Genomic DNA, 16,306 nt, shown 5'->3' on the forward strand with positions numbered 1-16,306 from the left:
CCCCTAACACCATGTGTGGCAAATTGCCGGCACTACTATGATGGGTCTCACGCTTTCTCTTCTTGGGGGGTTCAGGGCACCGTTTCTTGCCCCTGAACTGGGGTATTAACTGCCCCACTAGTGTCCTAGAGGAGGGGAGTGGAGAGGGAGGGACCCGAGCCCACCCTCTACTCCGAGTCCCAGCCCAGGGGCTCTAGGGGTAGCGGTAAACCATTTGAACTAGCGGTTCCTTCCCCTGGGCTGGGAATCGATCCCAACACACTCAATCTAACCAGGTGAGTTATTACTCTACAAATGAGCACTGAAATCTGTGGGCCAGATTCTGTGTCCTGGCTGGGCTCTCCTTGGCCGAGATGAGCATATGTGACCTTGAGCCTCCAATGTTCCAGTCTCTGCCTGGATGGGGATTTGTGTTGGTCAGAAGGGGGTGTTCACAGGTCCCTATCCTATAGAGAATAGCCTATTTAGCCTAAAGCGGAAAAAAAGTATTATAATTCCACTTGTTTTATTGCTTGTCCAGGATGGGAGTTCAGCTAACTTAGTGACTATCTCACAGGACTGGCAATCAAAAGCAAAGGGTTATATTCTTGAGGCTTCTGGGAAGTCACTTCACAACCTTCTGTCTCAGTTTCCCCCATCTGTCAAGTGACGTGAATGTTATTTATCAATGTTTGTAAAGTGTTTTTAGATGGTTATATGGAAATTGCTATCTATGGACTAAGTATTATTAACAAAAGACCTTGCAAGAGATATTAGAGAGACAAAGTGGGTGAGGCAATATCCTTTATTGGACCTACTTCTGTGGGCGAGACAGATAAGGGTGTGGTTTACATTATAGCATTAGGTCAACACAAGGTAGCTTTTGTTGACCTAACTATGGAAGCGTCTACTCTTAAATTTCGCTCCCGGCTGACTTAACTGACCCACTACATTGAATTAACAACTCCACCTCCATGAGCAGCGTAGAGTCAAAGTCGATGTAGTTAGGTTGATGCACCATCAGTGTAGACACTGCATTGCTTATGTCGACTATTACTGCCTTTCAGGAGCTATTCCACAATGCTGCACATAGCAGTACAATCAATACAAGCACTCCTGCTGAGGACGCGCACCAACTATACAAGGATCAAAGTTTAAACACACACTAGTGATGTAATTACTGTGGCAAAAGTATGCCGACATAAGTTAGGTCAACTTAATTTGGTAATATAATATAGACATGGCCAAGCTTTTGAGCTACACAGAGCTCTTCCTTGGGTCTGAGAAAGGTACTCAGAGTGTCACAGCTAAATACAAGATCAAACAGATAGTTTAGAATAAGTAGTTAGCACATATTCTAAGATATTGTTTAAGGCGAAATGGCCCATTAACACAACACTGCATATTGCAAGAGATACATAGATAGATAGATAGATAGATAGATAGATAGATAGATAGATAGATAGATAGATAGATAGTCAGGCTTGACAATTAAGGTCTGGCTTGACAAAACGCTGGCTGGGATGATTTAGTTGGGGATTGGTCCTGCTTTGAGCAGGGGGGTGGACTAGATGACCTCCTGAGGTCCCTTCCAACCCTGATATTTTATGATTCTATGATAGATAGATAGATAATTGGTTTTCTTGGAGGGAAAGGATGGTTTCTATCATCCTATTACTCTTGTTTAATTTCCACTTCTTTTCCACTCACAAAACCCATTCAGAAGTGAAGATGATTCCTTTAGAAGTTCACGCTTCTCTTCAAGATGGCCCTCAGGGCATCTTTAATCTGTTCATGCTGAAGATGAAGGGGCTTATGGCAGGCTGTTCCTCAGGCTGAAGATGAAAGGGTTACTGAGAGGCGTCACCACCGTGTTGAGCAGGGCCACCAGATTGTTGAGCAAGGCATCGCTTCCCGGAGGCTGGACATACATGAAGATGCAGCTGCTGTAGCCCAGGGTGATGATGATGAAGTGGAAGGAGCAGGTGGAGAAGGCCTGGTTGCGTCCTCTGGGGGATGTTATCCTGAGGATGGTGGCAACAATGTAGGTGTAGGACACCACCATAAGGATCAAGGATCCCAACAGGATGGCAGAGGAAGCCATGAAACTCACCAGCTCCACAAAACTCATATCCGCACAGGACAGCTTGACCAAGGCCATGTCATTGCAAAAGAAGTGGTCAATGCGGTTGGCACTTCAGAAGGGCAGGGTGATGACCTGGATGGTGGGGATGATGGGGGACAGGAAACCTGCTGCCCATTACCCCCAAACCAAGCTGGAGGCAGAGCTGAGAATTCATGAATGTGGTGTAGCACAGTGGGTCACAGATGGCCACGTAGCAGTCATAGGACATGGCGGCCAGCAAGGCAAACTTGCTTCAGCCCAGAAAGAAGTAGAAGTAGCATTGAGCAATGCAAGCCAGGTAGGAGATGGCCCTGTTACCCCTCAGGAAGCTGGCTATCATCTTGGGTAGGACGGAAGATGTAATAAGGATCTCCAAGTGACAGTTTTCAGAGGAAGAAGTTTATGGGGCTGTAGAGGTGATGCTTTAAGAGGATGATGGCGATGATCATGATATTGCCAGATAAGATCAGCAGGTAAGAGGCCAGGAAGCCAACAGCAATGAGGCATTTCCAGATGATGTGGGTAGAGGAAGCCCACGAAGATTAATTCAGGCACGGTGGTTTGGTTCTGCTTGGTTACATAGGAGCTTTCTGTGTTGGGGCAGAGGGAAGATGGTGGGAATAGGGAACAATGTGTTAGATGAACAGGAGAAAAGAAAAGAAGAAAAACAGAAGAGTAGGGAAGAGGAAAGAAAGTGGAAGAGAGAAAATTTTAGACAAAAAATTTTAAAAGAGCAAAGCTGGATGGAATTGTTTCCCTGTGGAAATGTTCAATTCTTTTGAGGGTGTGAGGGAGAGAGGAAATTTTATTTCCTCAATGAAAAGTCAAAAATTTTCCACAGACAGCAGACACTTACCACATTTTTTTATGTTAGTTGAAAACCCAATTTTTTGTCAAAAACCAGTTTTGATAGAAAAGTTTGGACTAGACTTAAAAATAAGGAAAGAAAGAAAAATAGTAACTGAAGTTACTAGATCACAGGCCCTGATTCTCATGGGAGACTTCAATCACCCTGATAACTCCTGGGAGAGCAATACATCGGTGCACAGACAATCCAGGAAGTTTCTGGAAAGGGTAGGGGACAATTTCCTGGTGCAAGTGCTGGAGGAACCAACTAGGGGCAGAGCTCTTCTTGACCTGCTGCTCACAAACCGGGAAGAATTAGTAGGGGAAGCTAAAGTGGATGGGAACCTGGGAGGCAGTGACCATGAGATGGTCAAGTTCAGGATCCTGACACAGGGAAGAAAGGAGAGCAGCAGAATATGGACCCTGGACTTCAGAAAAGGAGAGTTTGACTCCCTCAAGGAACTGATGGGCAAGATCCCCTGGGAGAATAACATGATGGGGAAAGGACTATAAGGTGGCTAGAAAGTTGGCTAGATTGTCGGGCTCAACGGGTAGTGATCAATGGCTCCATGTCTAGTTGGCAGCCGGTATCAAGTGGAGTGCCCCAAGGGTCGGTCCTGGGGCCAGTTTTGTTCAATATCTTCATAAATGATCTGGAGGATGGTGTGGATTGCACCCTCAGCAAGTTTGCGGATGACACTAAACTGGGAGGAGTGGTAGATACACTGGAGGGTAGGGATAGGATACAGAGGGACCTAGACAAATTGGAGGATTGGGCCAAAAGAAATCAGATGAGGTTCAACAAGGACAAGTGCAGAGTCCTGCACTTAGGACGGAAGAATCCAATGCACCGCTACAGACTAGGGACCGAATGGCTAGGCAGCAGTTCTGCAGAGAAGGACCTAGGGGTGACAGTGGACGAGAAGCTGGATATGAGTCAACAGTGTGCCCTTGTTGCCAAGAAGCAATGGCATTTTGGAATGTATACGTAGGGGCATTGCCAGCAGATCGAGGGACGTGATCATTCCCCTCTATTCGACATTGGTGAGGCCTCATCTGGAGTACTGTGTGCAGTTTTGGACCCACACTACAAGAAGGATGTGGAAAAATTGGAAAGAGTCCAGCGGAGGGCAAGAAAAATGATTAGGGACTGGAACACATGAGTTATGAGGAGAGGCTGAGGGAACTGGGCTTGTTTAGTCTGCGGAAGAGAAGAATGAGGGGGGATTTGATAGCTGCTTTCAACTACCTGAAAGGGGGTTCCAAAGAGGATGGCTCTAGACTGTTCTCAGTGGTAGCAGATGATAGAACAAGGAGTAATGGTCTCAAGTTGCAGTGCGGGAGGTTTAGGTTGGATCTTAGGAAAAACTTTTTCACTAGGAGGGTGGTGAAACACTGGAATGCGTTACCTAGGGAGGTGGTGGAATCTCCTTCCTTAGAAGTTTTTAAGGTCAGGCTTGACAAAGCCCTGGCTGGGATGATTTAGTTGGGGATTGGTCCTGCTTTGAGCAGGGGGTTGGACTAGATGACCTCGAGAGGTCCCTTCCAACCCTGATATTCTATGATTCTACGATTCTATGAAAGTAAAAGTTAAAAACAGGAATACAGAAAAAAGTAAAGGATATGAGAGGGTGAAAATGAAAGGAGAGAAATGAAGAAAGAGAATAAAAAGGAAAGAAGGAAAAAGAAAGCAAAAAAGTAAAGAACAAAATTAAGAGAAAAAGAAAAGAAATTAGAAAAGAGGAAAATAGAAAAAGGAGAAATAAAACAAGGAGAAAAGGAACAGAGAGAAAAAATAAACATCAAAGGTAGGAACCAAAAAACAAAGTAAAAGGAAGGAAAGAAAAGAAAACAAGGAAAAAAAATTATGAGCGCAAGCAGAGTCAGGATGAGCTCTACCCTGACAGCTGGTGGCGAGTCATGGTGGGTTGTGGAAAAGAACTTCAGGGGCTGATCTCATTTGCATAGACACACCCACCCCACCTAGCTGGTCACTTTGGCTGCTGTAGGAGCCCCAGTTTCTCTGTTATTGGGGCAGGAATAAACTGTTATTATCCTGATTATGTGAATCAAGGACAGTGGAACTGTACTTGGCCTTTTGTTATGCTGGAGAGACTCACCATCAACTAAGCAGCACTCACTAGGCAAGGGTCATGGGTTCCAAAACCCAGTGAATGAAGAGAGGTTGGGGTTAGGTATTGATGTCTAGTGGTATGGGTCTGTTTGTGAGGGCTTTATGTGCTAATTGCACTTCTTTCTACTGTAGAATATTAGAGCTAACTTTGATTCTATTAGGAGTCTACTTGCAGGTTGTTGAGCTGAAGTTGTTTTGGGCCAATGGTACACCAGCAGTGAGGCTCTCCTACTACAAGCTGAAGTTACAAAAGAGCTAAACTTACTAAGAGCTGAAATCACTGAGTGTTGTGTTAAGTAGCAGGGGAGCCTGAAGATATGGTGTGGAACAGTTTGCGGGATGGCTGGCAGAGCAGAGTGGCTTTTGGAGCAGAGCAGTTTGCGGGATGGCTGGAGCAGCTCATGGGATGGCTGGCAGAGCAGAGTGGCTGGTGGAGTTGAGCAGTTTGTGGGTGCTGGAGCAGCTCATGGGGGCGGCTGGCAGAGCGGAGCGGAAAGATTTGTGGAACAGCTGGTGGAGCAGAGCCCCATGGAGAGGTGGAGCGATCGGCTTTGGACCATGTAAGGTGCCCCTTAAATCCCCCCCCCCCCCGCCCATTTCCACCCAGGTTGGGAGGTAAAACTCTGCAGATAAACTTTCAAACTCTGGGGCTGCACTGACCAGGGACAGAGACCTTTGGGTTGTTGGACTTTTGGGACTTTGGGTGATTTTGGGTTGCTGGACTCAAGAACCAAAAGGAAAGGACACAGCCCAATTTGCTTGGGATGGGTTTTTTGCTCATGGGTTGTGTTATGAATCCTGTTGGTGGTGTTTCCCCAACATAATGCCACATTGTTTCTCTCCGTTATTAAAAGGCTTTTGCTACACTCAGACTCTGTGCTTGCGAGAGGGGAAGTATTGCCTCTTGGAGGCGCCCAGCGGGGGTGGTATATATTTGTCCCAGGTCACTGGGTGGGGGCTCGAGCCAGTTTTGCATTGTGTTATTGGAATGGAACCCCTATATACTGAACCCGGCCCTTGTTGCTGCCAACTCTGATGGGCAGAAGGGTTACATGAGTGAAAAAAGAAAGGAGAGAAAAGAGAGGAAATGAAAAGATAAGAAAAAAAGGTGATTAAAAAGGAGATAATATTTTTAAAAAGGGAAAAAGGGAAAAAAACAAAAGGAAATAAATAACCGGAAGTAGTGCATGTGGGTGGGGGGGACAGCTACTTACATTAGTCTGGGTCTGTGATGCTAGGAAGATGCCATAAAGACAAGCCAGATAGGCACAGATTGAGGCATGTGCTGCAATCATCCCCAACCCCTGTAAGACAAATTCTTCTGGAGTAATTTTTAAATTCTAGTCCCAGCTCTTTTGGATTAAATACTAAAGTAATTTGTTCTGAACTGCTTCAAAGACTGACAAGAAATAATCTCTGATTTTTCCCTTCATGTCAAACTACGAGAAGCTGTCAAACAGCACCTGCAATGTCCGGATCTTTTGACTTGTCTGACGGGCATTGTCACATCTCAACAACTTGTCCTTTTATATGTTGATTCTAGTTCTCCTGGTCTGATGAATAACCCCCCTGCCCTTCTCTGTGAAGTAGGTCTGCCTTGACTGGGTGAGGCTGAGTAGTGAAAATGATCGCAGGTACCCCAGAGGATCAACTATTGGAGAGTCCCAGATCCACTTTCTGAGATGTACGTGGAAAGAGGAAAAAACATGACACTCGCTTTCCAAGAAATGCTAACTAAGTTACCATCTGTGACCAACTACAGGCACCTTTCAGAATGTTTTAGTCTTTGCCCATATGTCATAGGCTCACTTGTGATGCCAGAGATCTCTAATGTGCCATCTAATTCATTGCATGTGACTCCAACCATTTAATTATTGTGTTCCTTACACTTCTTGGTAAGCAGTGTAGTCCAGTGGGTTATGCACTGGTCTGTGCAGCAGGAGATCCTCACTTCTAATGATCTCTATGTCGCTTGCTCAGGGCAGGTCCTTTAGCACTAAGCCCCCGAACCACAAAATGCCTAACTCCTGTTGTGACCATTGGGCCATTAATTGTTGCCCACTTGCGAGTTAACTAAGGAGAGTAGGCCTGTCAAGGTTCCTTCCCCACTCTGAACTCTAGGGTACAGATGTGGGGACCTGCATGAAAAACCCCCTAAGCTTATTTTTACCAGCTTAGGTTAAAACTTCCCCAAGGTACAAACTATTTTACCTTTTGCCCTTGGACTTTATTGCTGCCACGACCAAGCATCTAACAAATATATAACAGGGAAAGAGCCAACTTGGAAATGTCTTTCCCCCCCCCAGAATCCTCCCAAACCCTACACCCCCTTTCCTGGGGAAGGCTTGATAAAAATCCTCACCAATTTGCATAGGTGAACACAGACCCAAACCCTTGGATCTTAGGAACAATGAAAAAGCAATCAAGTTCTTAAAAGAAGAATTTTAATTGAAGAAAAAGTAAAAGAATCACCTCTGTAAAATCAGGATGGTAAATACCTTACAGGGTAATCAGATTCAAAACATAGAGAATCCCTCTAGGCAAAACCTTAAGTTACAAAAAGGCACAAAAACAGGAATATCCATTCCATTCAGCACAACTTATTTTATCAGCCATTTAAACAAAACAGAATTTAACGCATATCTAACTAGATTGCTTATTAGCCCTTTACAGGAGTTCTGACCTGCATTCCTGCTCTGGTCCTGGCAAAAGCAGCACACAGACCGAGAGAACCTTTGTTTCTCGCCCCCTCCAGCTTTGAAAGTATCTTGTCTCCTCATTGGTCATTTTGGTCAGGTGCCAGCGAGGTTATCCTAGCTTCTTAACCCTTTACAGGTGAAAGGATTTTTCCTCTGGCCAGGAGGGATTTTAAAGGTGTTTACCCTTCCCTTTATATTTATGACAAGGCCAAGTTGTTTTCACTAATAAATGTGATAAACAGGTTAAGTCCCAGTCACCACCTCAGATGAAACAGGATTGAATTTAACAGTAACAGCTCCTGCCCATCTGAACTCAGTTCACTTTCCCCCCAAGGACAGTTAGGACCATCTTTGATGCCCTCTAAGATGCGGTCCCATGAGGGTTGTTTTCCTTTCTAAAACTCTCTCTGGCTAAAGAGACAGGGAACAAGGGATGTGGCTGAAACAAAAACCTTGTCTAATACCTTACATTTCAGATGCTGTAACTGCTCTTTCTTATTTTCTTTGTCTTTAATAAAAGGTTAAAAGGATTTTTAATGATGTGTTTGCCATAGGAACTAAGCAGGCTGATGCATGTGCATACCAAACTCTGAACCTTGTTTAACACTGTTTGATGTTGGACAGTGATTGGGTGATGCTAACACCTTTGGGCCCATGTATTCCATCTAAATTAAACCAATGCTACTATTTTAGACACCTAAGTTCAAAATTTAGGCACCACTGAGCTCCTCAAAGCCCACACTTAGCTGTTGCCAAGCCCTATAAGTGCCTTAATTCTCTCAATGCCAAAAGTTTTGCTGCAAACGTCCCCTAAGTACCTATGTTTCTGCCATGATGCATGTGAACCACAGCCTCACTAGAGGTGTTTGGTTGCCTGTCTCAAATCTAAGCCCCAGCCAGAACCTCAAACCAGACAAACATTGACATGACTGCACTTCTTTCTCCTGTGGAACCTGACCTGATAAATGGGCTCTGAACACACCTAAATCCACATAAGATAGCGTAGGGTACTGTGAGGATTTCCCTCATATCTAAGCTGGAAAGGAATAGATTTTTATCCATAAATATCAGTTAACGGTGATTTCACCAAACACACAATATGACGAAAAAATGTTTCCATCGCTAATCAAAATTGACTGATAGGCAAGGTAAGCAAAATGCTACCTGAGCACTGATTAGAGTTTGATTTAAGGATATTGATTTTGTATATCATGTTGCCAATTTGTGTTGTAACATTTTATAAAGCTTTAACTTTCTGAATCCCAGCATCTTTCCTCATTAAATAATTATCTGATCCCCTCCCTCATAATTTCCTGCAACTGTGAAAATTTAAATCGATAAACATTGAGGGGGAAATAAAGCTTAAAACCTGTGATTTTGCACAACTGTGAAAACTAAAAAAAAATAAAAAAGCTTAAAAATAAGCATCAATAATATCTGCCAAAACAAATTTTTTTAAATTGAATTCTGCCAACCCTACTCATAACTTGTATGTTAGGGCACATAACAGTGGTTAGGACACACTCGGGGGCCAAGGATTCCTAACCTCTTATTTTTGGTTTTCACTGTGCGGCTAAGGCCCAGATCCACAAAGAGACTACAGCATTGCAATGTGTCTTAAGACCTAACTTTAAGACACCTGGCAACCAGTGGAATCAACAAATCCTGAGTCACGCATCTAAGCTCTCTATGCAAGGAATGGGGAGAGAGGGACACCTAAGAATGGGATCCACAAAAGCCAGCATGCTGGGTGGGGAGCTGCCTAAATTAGCCAAAGGCATATGCCAATGACAGGGATGTGTCTTAAAACCAACCGTCTCGGGAAGTTCAGCTCCTAAATCTGGGCTGGAGGGAGACACCTAGCTCTGCTTAGAATTTTCTGCTGTGAACCATCTCCTGGAGTTAGGGGCCAATGTCATTTTTTTCAAGACATGCCCAGGGAGAAGAAGCCCACCGGGTAATGCACTCACCTGGGACGTTAAAGACCTGGGTTCAATGTCACCCTCTACCCAATGTGGAGAGCAATTCTGAACAAGGGCATCCCATATCCCAGGTGAGCACCCTAATGACTGAGCTAAAGGTTACAATGGAGTTCCTCCTCCTGCCCTCTGCCATTTTGTGTGGCGTTGGGCTACTTCAGAACACTCTACTAGATCAGGCCCTGCAGGTGAGATCAACTAAGAATTGCCACTATGAATGACAATGGATAATTAATGGGCCAGGGACAGGGGCATGAGGATGACTCTAAAGCCAGGTATTTGGAGCATTCACCTAGGATGTAGGAGAGGTAAATTCATGTTCCTGTTTGTTATTTATACATAGTGGAGCAGCTTCAACAGTAAAGCCTTAGAGAGAACTCTGCACCAGACCACCCCATAATCCAATGACTAGGGGTCTATTCTGCATCATAGAATCATAGAATATCAGTGTTGGAAGGGACCTCAGGAGGTCATCTAGTCCAACCCTCTCCTCAAAGCAGGACCAAACCCCAACTAAATCATCCCAGCCAGGGCTTTGTCAAGCCTGACCTTAAAAACTTCAAAGGAAGGAGAATCCACCACCTCCCTAGGTAACGCATTCCAGTGTTTCACCACCCTCCTAATGAAAAAGATTTTCCTAATATCCAACCTAAACCTCCCCCACTGCAACTTGAGACCATAACTCCTTGTTGTATCATCTGCTTCCACTGAGAACAGTCTAGATCAATGCTCTTTGGAACCCCCTTTCAGGTAGTTGAAAGCAGCTACCAAATCCCCCCTCATTCTTCTTTTCTGCAGACTAAATAATCCCAGTTCCCTCAGCCTCTCCTCATAAATTATGTGTTCCAGTCCCCTAATCATTTTTGTTGCCCTCTGCTGGACTCTTTCCAATTTTTCCTCATCCGTCTTGTAGTGTGGGGCCCAAAACTGGACACAGTACTCCAGATGAGGCCTCACCAATGTCGAATAGAGGGGAATGATCATGTCCCTTGATCTGCTGGCAATGCTCCTACTTATACAGCCTGTTAGGGGGCTTATTCCTTCACCCACTTACTTCCCTGGTCCTTCTCGCATGAACAAAGAGCAACAATACCCGAAGTCCAAAGGTACAAACAATTAAATGTTTATTGGGTGAACTTCCAGCAAGCATGATTCCAGTTTCCTTCCTTAGTGTCCCCCTTCCCAGCTCTGACACCATAGAGCCTTACTTGTGGCCCTGTTCCCATCCCTGCCCTTAGCTAAACATGATTCCAATTTCCCCACCCCCATTCCCTGTTCCCATTCTCCCCCCCCCCCCCCCCGCCCCCACACACACATACACACTTCCTGATTGACTGCAGACCATATAGTTAAACTTGAGTTAGGCTTAGCTATACCTTAACCAATCATTTTACTGAAATTTAACTAACCAAGCCTAACATATTGTAACATGATTATTTAACCAATTATATCCCACCACCTCAATTAGTTTACACCCAGCAAAATTAATTATACAGCAGACAGGAACAATCACAGAACCAGACAGAGATTATACAGACAAAGAATAGCGAAGTGGGAACTATAATGACAAAACAATACAGAAGTGAGGATTTCACATCCCAGTTATTGATAAGTGAGTTCTTTCCAGACAGGATGTTATCAAACAAAGTTTCTTTTTGCATCTTCTAGGCACTTCCCTTTCTCTGGAGGCAATAGGCATTATCAGGACAGGATTGTATCCTAACAGCCGAATAGCACCTTATTTCAATGTGACTAGTTTGGAATGTGAGGATGTTACCGTTCGCTTCCCAGCTTATGGCTGCCTCTGCTGCTTAGCCAAAGGCCTTAGCCTAAGAACAGGGCCTCAGACTGTCACAGTAAGAGAAGGCCCTTACACCAGCAGACAGTGAATTTGATTCTTTCTTTTATATCTCTATACCTAGCCAAGTGATAAGAATACACCTAAATTCTTAGAGTATAGGCCTTTACAGACAGGCCTGAATATATATATCCTAACACAGCCCAAAATGTTGTTAGCCTTCTTGGCAACAAGGGCACACTGTTGACTCATATCCAGTTTCTAATGCACTGTAATCCCCAGGTCCTTTTCTGCAGAACTGCTGCCTAGCCACTCGGTCCCTAGTCTGTAGCAGTGCATGGGATTCTTGATACAGACTGCCAACTAGACATTGAGCCATTGATCACTACCCGTTGACCCCAACGATCTAGCCAGCTTTCTATCCAGCTTCTAGTCCATTCATCCAGCCCATACTTCTTTAACTTGCTGGCAAGAGTACTGTGGGAGACCATATCTAAAGCTTTGCCTCATAGTGCAGACAACCCAGCTTCATGGATCTTCTCCATATCAGGCAGAGTGGGGAACTGCTGGGTTGTCTGTATCACCTGAACCAAAAGCATTTCTTGTGGTTAACAGCCACTGGTAAAGCAATAGATCATGACAGATAGGCAGGAAAAGGTTAGGACCAGCTAACCTTTTCCAGCTAACCTTCTCCGGCGGCATAGGCAGGTCATGATCGATTTCTCCTATGATGTTCCAACTACCCCCTTACATGGTAGTGTATTTATACATACATATCCATGTTACATATTCATGATATTTCTTGCAATTTGCATAAAGCATTTCACAGGTTCCAATTCATATAAAAAACACACATGATATTAGTCTTTTCATTGGTTAATTGTTATTAACCCATAGATGGTGACCACTTCCTTTACTGGCTACTTTTAGTGCAGAATTGTTTTTCTCTACTATACTTTCCGTAGCTCTACTTTCCTGTTTACCTTAACTTCCCTGGTCTTGTGGTCACCAGTATGGGTGGGGCCCTCTTGCACACACAGTGTTATTGGTTATATAGCAGCAATGTACACATTTTATCTTGGATACATTTTGAAGATTTCACACAAATTTAGAAACTTCTCATCACAGAAAGGCTAAAAGGAGGCCCCCTTCTCCCACAACTCCCATGATATTTCGTGGATCCTTTCCTTTAGTCAAAATGACTGAAATCAAAGTAAAATTTGTCTAGTTTGATTGAAATGAAATGTTTCACTTCAGCATTACTAAAACATTTTGATTTTTTTTTTCAGTTTGCTCAAAACTATTTGGTCAATGTGACACACATGTTTGAACAGTTTGAACAGTTGACACCAAAACTGAATTTTTTTGGGTGAATAAACTCAGTGCTATTTGCAAGAGGTCAGTCTGTTGGTTCCGTAGAATTATTTTGTTTCATAAAACTGGCCATACTGGGATAGACCAACGGTCTATCAAGACCACTATCCTGTCTTCCAAGAGCACCTAGTGCCAGATGCTTCAGAAGAACAGAACAGGGCAATTTTCAAGTGATCCATCCCCTGTCATCCAGTCCCAGCATCTGGCAGTCGAAGGCTTAGATCATCTGTAAGCGTCAGCCATCAGGAGATAATGACAGATAATAAGTGTCCAAGCTGGGTTTATAGAATGTAGGAATAGGTCTGTGTTCTGTTCCTAACTCCTCCCTTGATTGTGTGAACTAAGAGATTTGGACTCTACATGTTACATCAGGGAGGCCTATTAGTTTGCATTCCTGGGTAAAGCTGGGCAATTTTTTTCTGATGAATATTTTTTTTGTCAAAAAAATGCAGTTTCAGGTCAACCAAAACTATTTATGAATCAAGGTCAAATTTTGGTGAGTAGTTTTGGCTGCAAAAAAAATTTCATGTTCACATTTTCTAAATGCAACATTTTGAATTTTTTTCAAATGACATTTTTAGATGGTTAGTTAGATTTATTAAAAAACAAACAAAATGCAACACACACCCCCCCCCCCCGAACAAAATGAAACAAACAACATAACAATAATAATTTTGGTCAAATGAATTATTTTATTTGACCAAAACAAAAATTAAACGTTTCATTTCAGATTAACCAAAATGTTTTGGTTTTGGTTTAGTCCAATTATATTTTTTTTTCCATTTGGGTAAGAAAAGAAATCCATTTCTGGTTGACACGATTTTATTTTTATTTTTCCATAGTTTTTGGGTTGGCCACTGAACCAAAAAAATCAATGAGTTAGTCAGCTCTACTTTTGGCTTCTATTCCCAGCTCAGGGATTAAAGTGGGATTTAGTGGTTAAAGCAAGGGGGCACTGAGTGTCAGGACTCCTGGCTTCTATTTCCGGCTCTGGCAGGAAGAAAGTCTAATTGTTTAGAGTAGTGGACTGGGAGTGAAGACTCCTGGGTTCTCTTTCTGACTCACTGTATGACTTGGAGCAAATCGACTCACCTTTCTGTGCCTCAGTTTACACATCTGTAGAGTGCTGATTATAGAGAGGATCACTTTCACACAAGGGATATACTGTGACCAAATAAATGATGCATACATTGTATTTTCCTTTTTAAATGCAGAACATTTTATTTTATATATTCTGATTGGAATTTTTTTTATATTTTTCCCTTCTAAAGGCAGCTTCTTCTGCATTACTGACATGAAAGGAGTGATTTTAAAAAAAAAGAAAGAAAGAAAACTTTTATTTTATTCATACTGGTATATTTTTTCATATTTCCCTCCTAAAATACCCACTTCTTCTGCACTGGTCACAGAAAATGATCAACATCTTCAGCACTGTTTTTGTTTCTAGCTGAGATGCTGTAAGTCCCATATTGGTGGACCAGTGGAATGCTGCTACTGTGGGGCACTCACAAATCACGTGTCAGTTTATAACTCAGCCATCAAGTACTGCAAACACAAGGAGCAGCTAAACGACACAATGGGAAGCTTTGAAAAACAAAACTTCTTGGGAAATACTGAGCATCCTCAAGGACTGCAGTGGGAGTTGTGGGTGCTCAGCCAATTCCGGGAGGTTGTCTGCACCCCAAACAATCACGCCTATGGGCAGCTTGCATTGTGAAGCAGAAGTACTAGGTAATACCAATCCTCAATACTTCTGCACTCTCTCCTTCTTAGCCCAGCTCAGAATGTGTATTTGATGAGCCCCAGGCACTTGGCGATTGAGTATCTCAATGCCTCCTTGACCTTCTGGTTCCTGAGGCTGAATATGAGTCGGTTGAGCATGGGGGGTCACTGCAGTGGTCATCAGAGAGACGACCTTGTTGAGGTTCATGGAGATGGCTTGTGAGGGCCTGACGTAGATGAAGATGGAGGTGCCGTAGCCGATGGTGACCACAATGAAATGAGAGCGTAGGTGGAGAAAGCTTTCTGCCTGCCCTTGGCAGATGGGATCTGGCCGATGGTGCAGATAATATAAGTATAGGAGATGACTGTCAGCAGCAGGGAGCCTAGAAACACAGGCAGTGAGATGATGGAGTCAATGAATTCCACCAGACGGACGTCAACACAGGCAAGGTGCAACAAGGGGGCGCTGTCACAGAAGAAATGGTTGATGATGTTGGGGCCACAGTAGGGCAATCCAAGTTTGATCATGGTAGGACCAAGATAGAGAAGAATCCCCCCATCCATGACCCCACCACCAACCAGACGCAGACCTTTCCATTCATGATGGTGCTGTAGCTCAGTGGATAACATATGGCCATGTACCGATCATAAGATATCATGGCCAACAGGACATACCCAGCAGGAAATAGAAGTAGGATTGAGCCATGCACCCATAAAAGGAGATGGTCTTCCTCTCCGATAGGAAGTTCTCCAGCATTTTTGGGACCACAGTCATAGTGATGAGGATTTCAATGATGGACAGGTTGCAGAGGAAGAAATACATGGGTGACTGCAGGCAGTAGTCAGTGCATATTAAGGTGATGATGATGGAGTTCCCAATCATCGCCACCACAAGGATGATGAAGAATAGCATGACAAGGACAATCACCACCTCGCGGGGGCTGGGGAAACCTATCAGAATGAATTCAGTCACAAGTGTCCTGTTCCTTGCTTCCATACGTGCTACGACCCTTACCTAGACAGAGAACAATAAAATAATGAAACCAACACATTTTCAAGTGTTATTGAGAACTTTACTCAGAATTGCAGTGGGAAACATGAGGTTTAATTAATAGATAACAGTAAATAATAATAGATAAGATGCAGGAGAGGATGGAGAAGAAAATGATGAAGAAGAAGATGAAGATGAAGAACAAGAATATAAAGAAGAAGAAGAAGAAGAGCCTCTAAAACAAGATTGGATCATTGGGATTGATACATGAATCACTTGGTGAGGTTCTTTGGTCTGTGTTATGCAGGAGGTCAGATTAGGTGATCCCTATGGTCTCATCTGGCTTTGAAATCTATGAATTTATCAAAAAGAAGACGACAACAACGAAGACAGAGAAGCAGAAGTTAATGACGATACAAAATAACTAAATCACAAAAGTGGAACGAGGCATATTTTTATTTTTTTTTCTCCCAAGCATATGATGATCTGATCTGAACACGTAGGCTGATATTTTCAAAGCAGGCTAAAATTAATTGGAATTGGCCATCTAAATCTGCTATGTACTGTGACAAAGTTCCTCCTCTACCTTGGTGGGTCTTGCGCTTATTGGCCTATTTGCTCGCCTTGGAGCTTCACGGCAGCCCTCAGTTTGGCCGTTT

General features: G+C 43.5%; 2 pseudogenes; both read right to left on the reverse strand.

The window, feature by feature from the left end:
- Positions 1–1,698: 1,698 nt before the first annotated feature.
- Positions 1,699–2,791, reverse strand: LOC102940983 (annotated as a pseudogene).
- Positions 2,792–14,616: 11,825 nt separating this feature from the next.
- LOC102940772 lies at positions 14,617–15,653 on the reverse strand (annotated as a pseudogene).
- Positions 15,654–16,306: the final 653 nt, after the last annotated feature.

The sequence above is a fragment of the Chelonia mydas genome, chromosome 13, assembly GCF_015237465.2.
Source record: "Chelonia mydas isolate rCheMyd1 chromosome 13, rCheMyd1.pri.v2, whole genome shotgun sequence".
In the NCBI taxonomy this organism is placed as follows: domain Eukaryota; kingdom Metazoa; phylum Chordata; order Testudines; family Cheloniidae; genus Chelonia; species Chelonia mydas.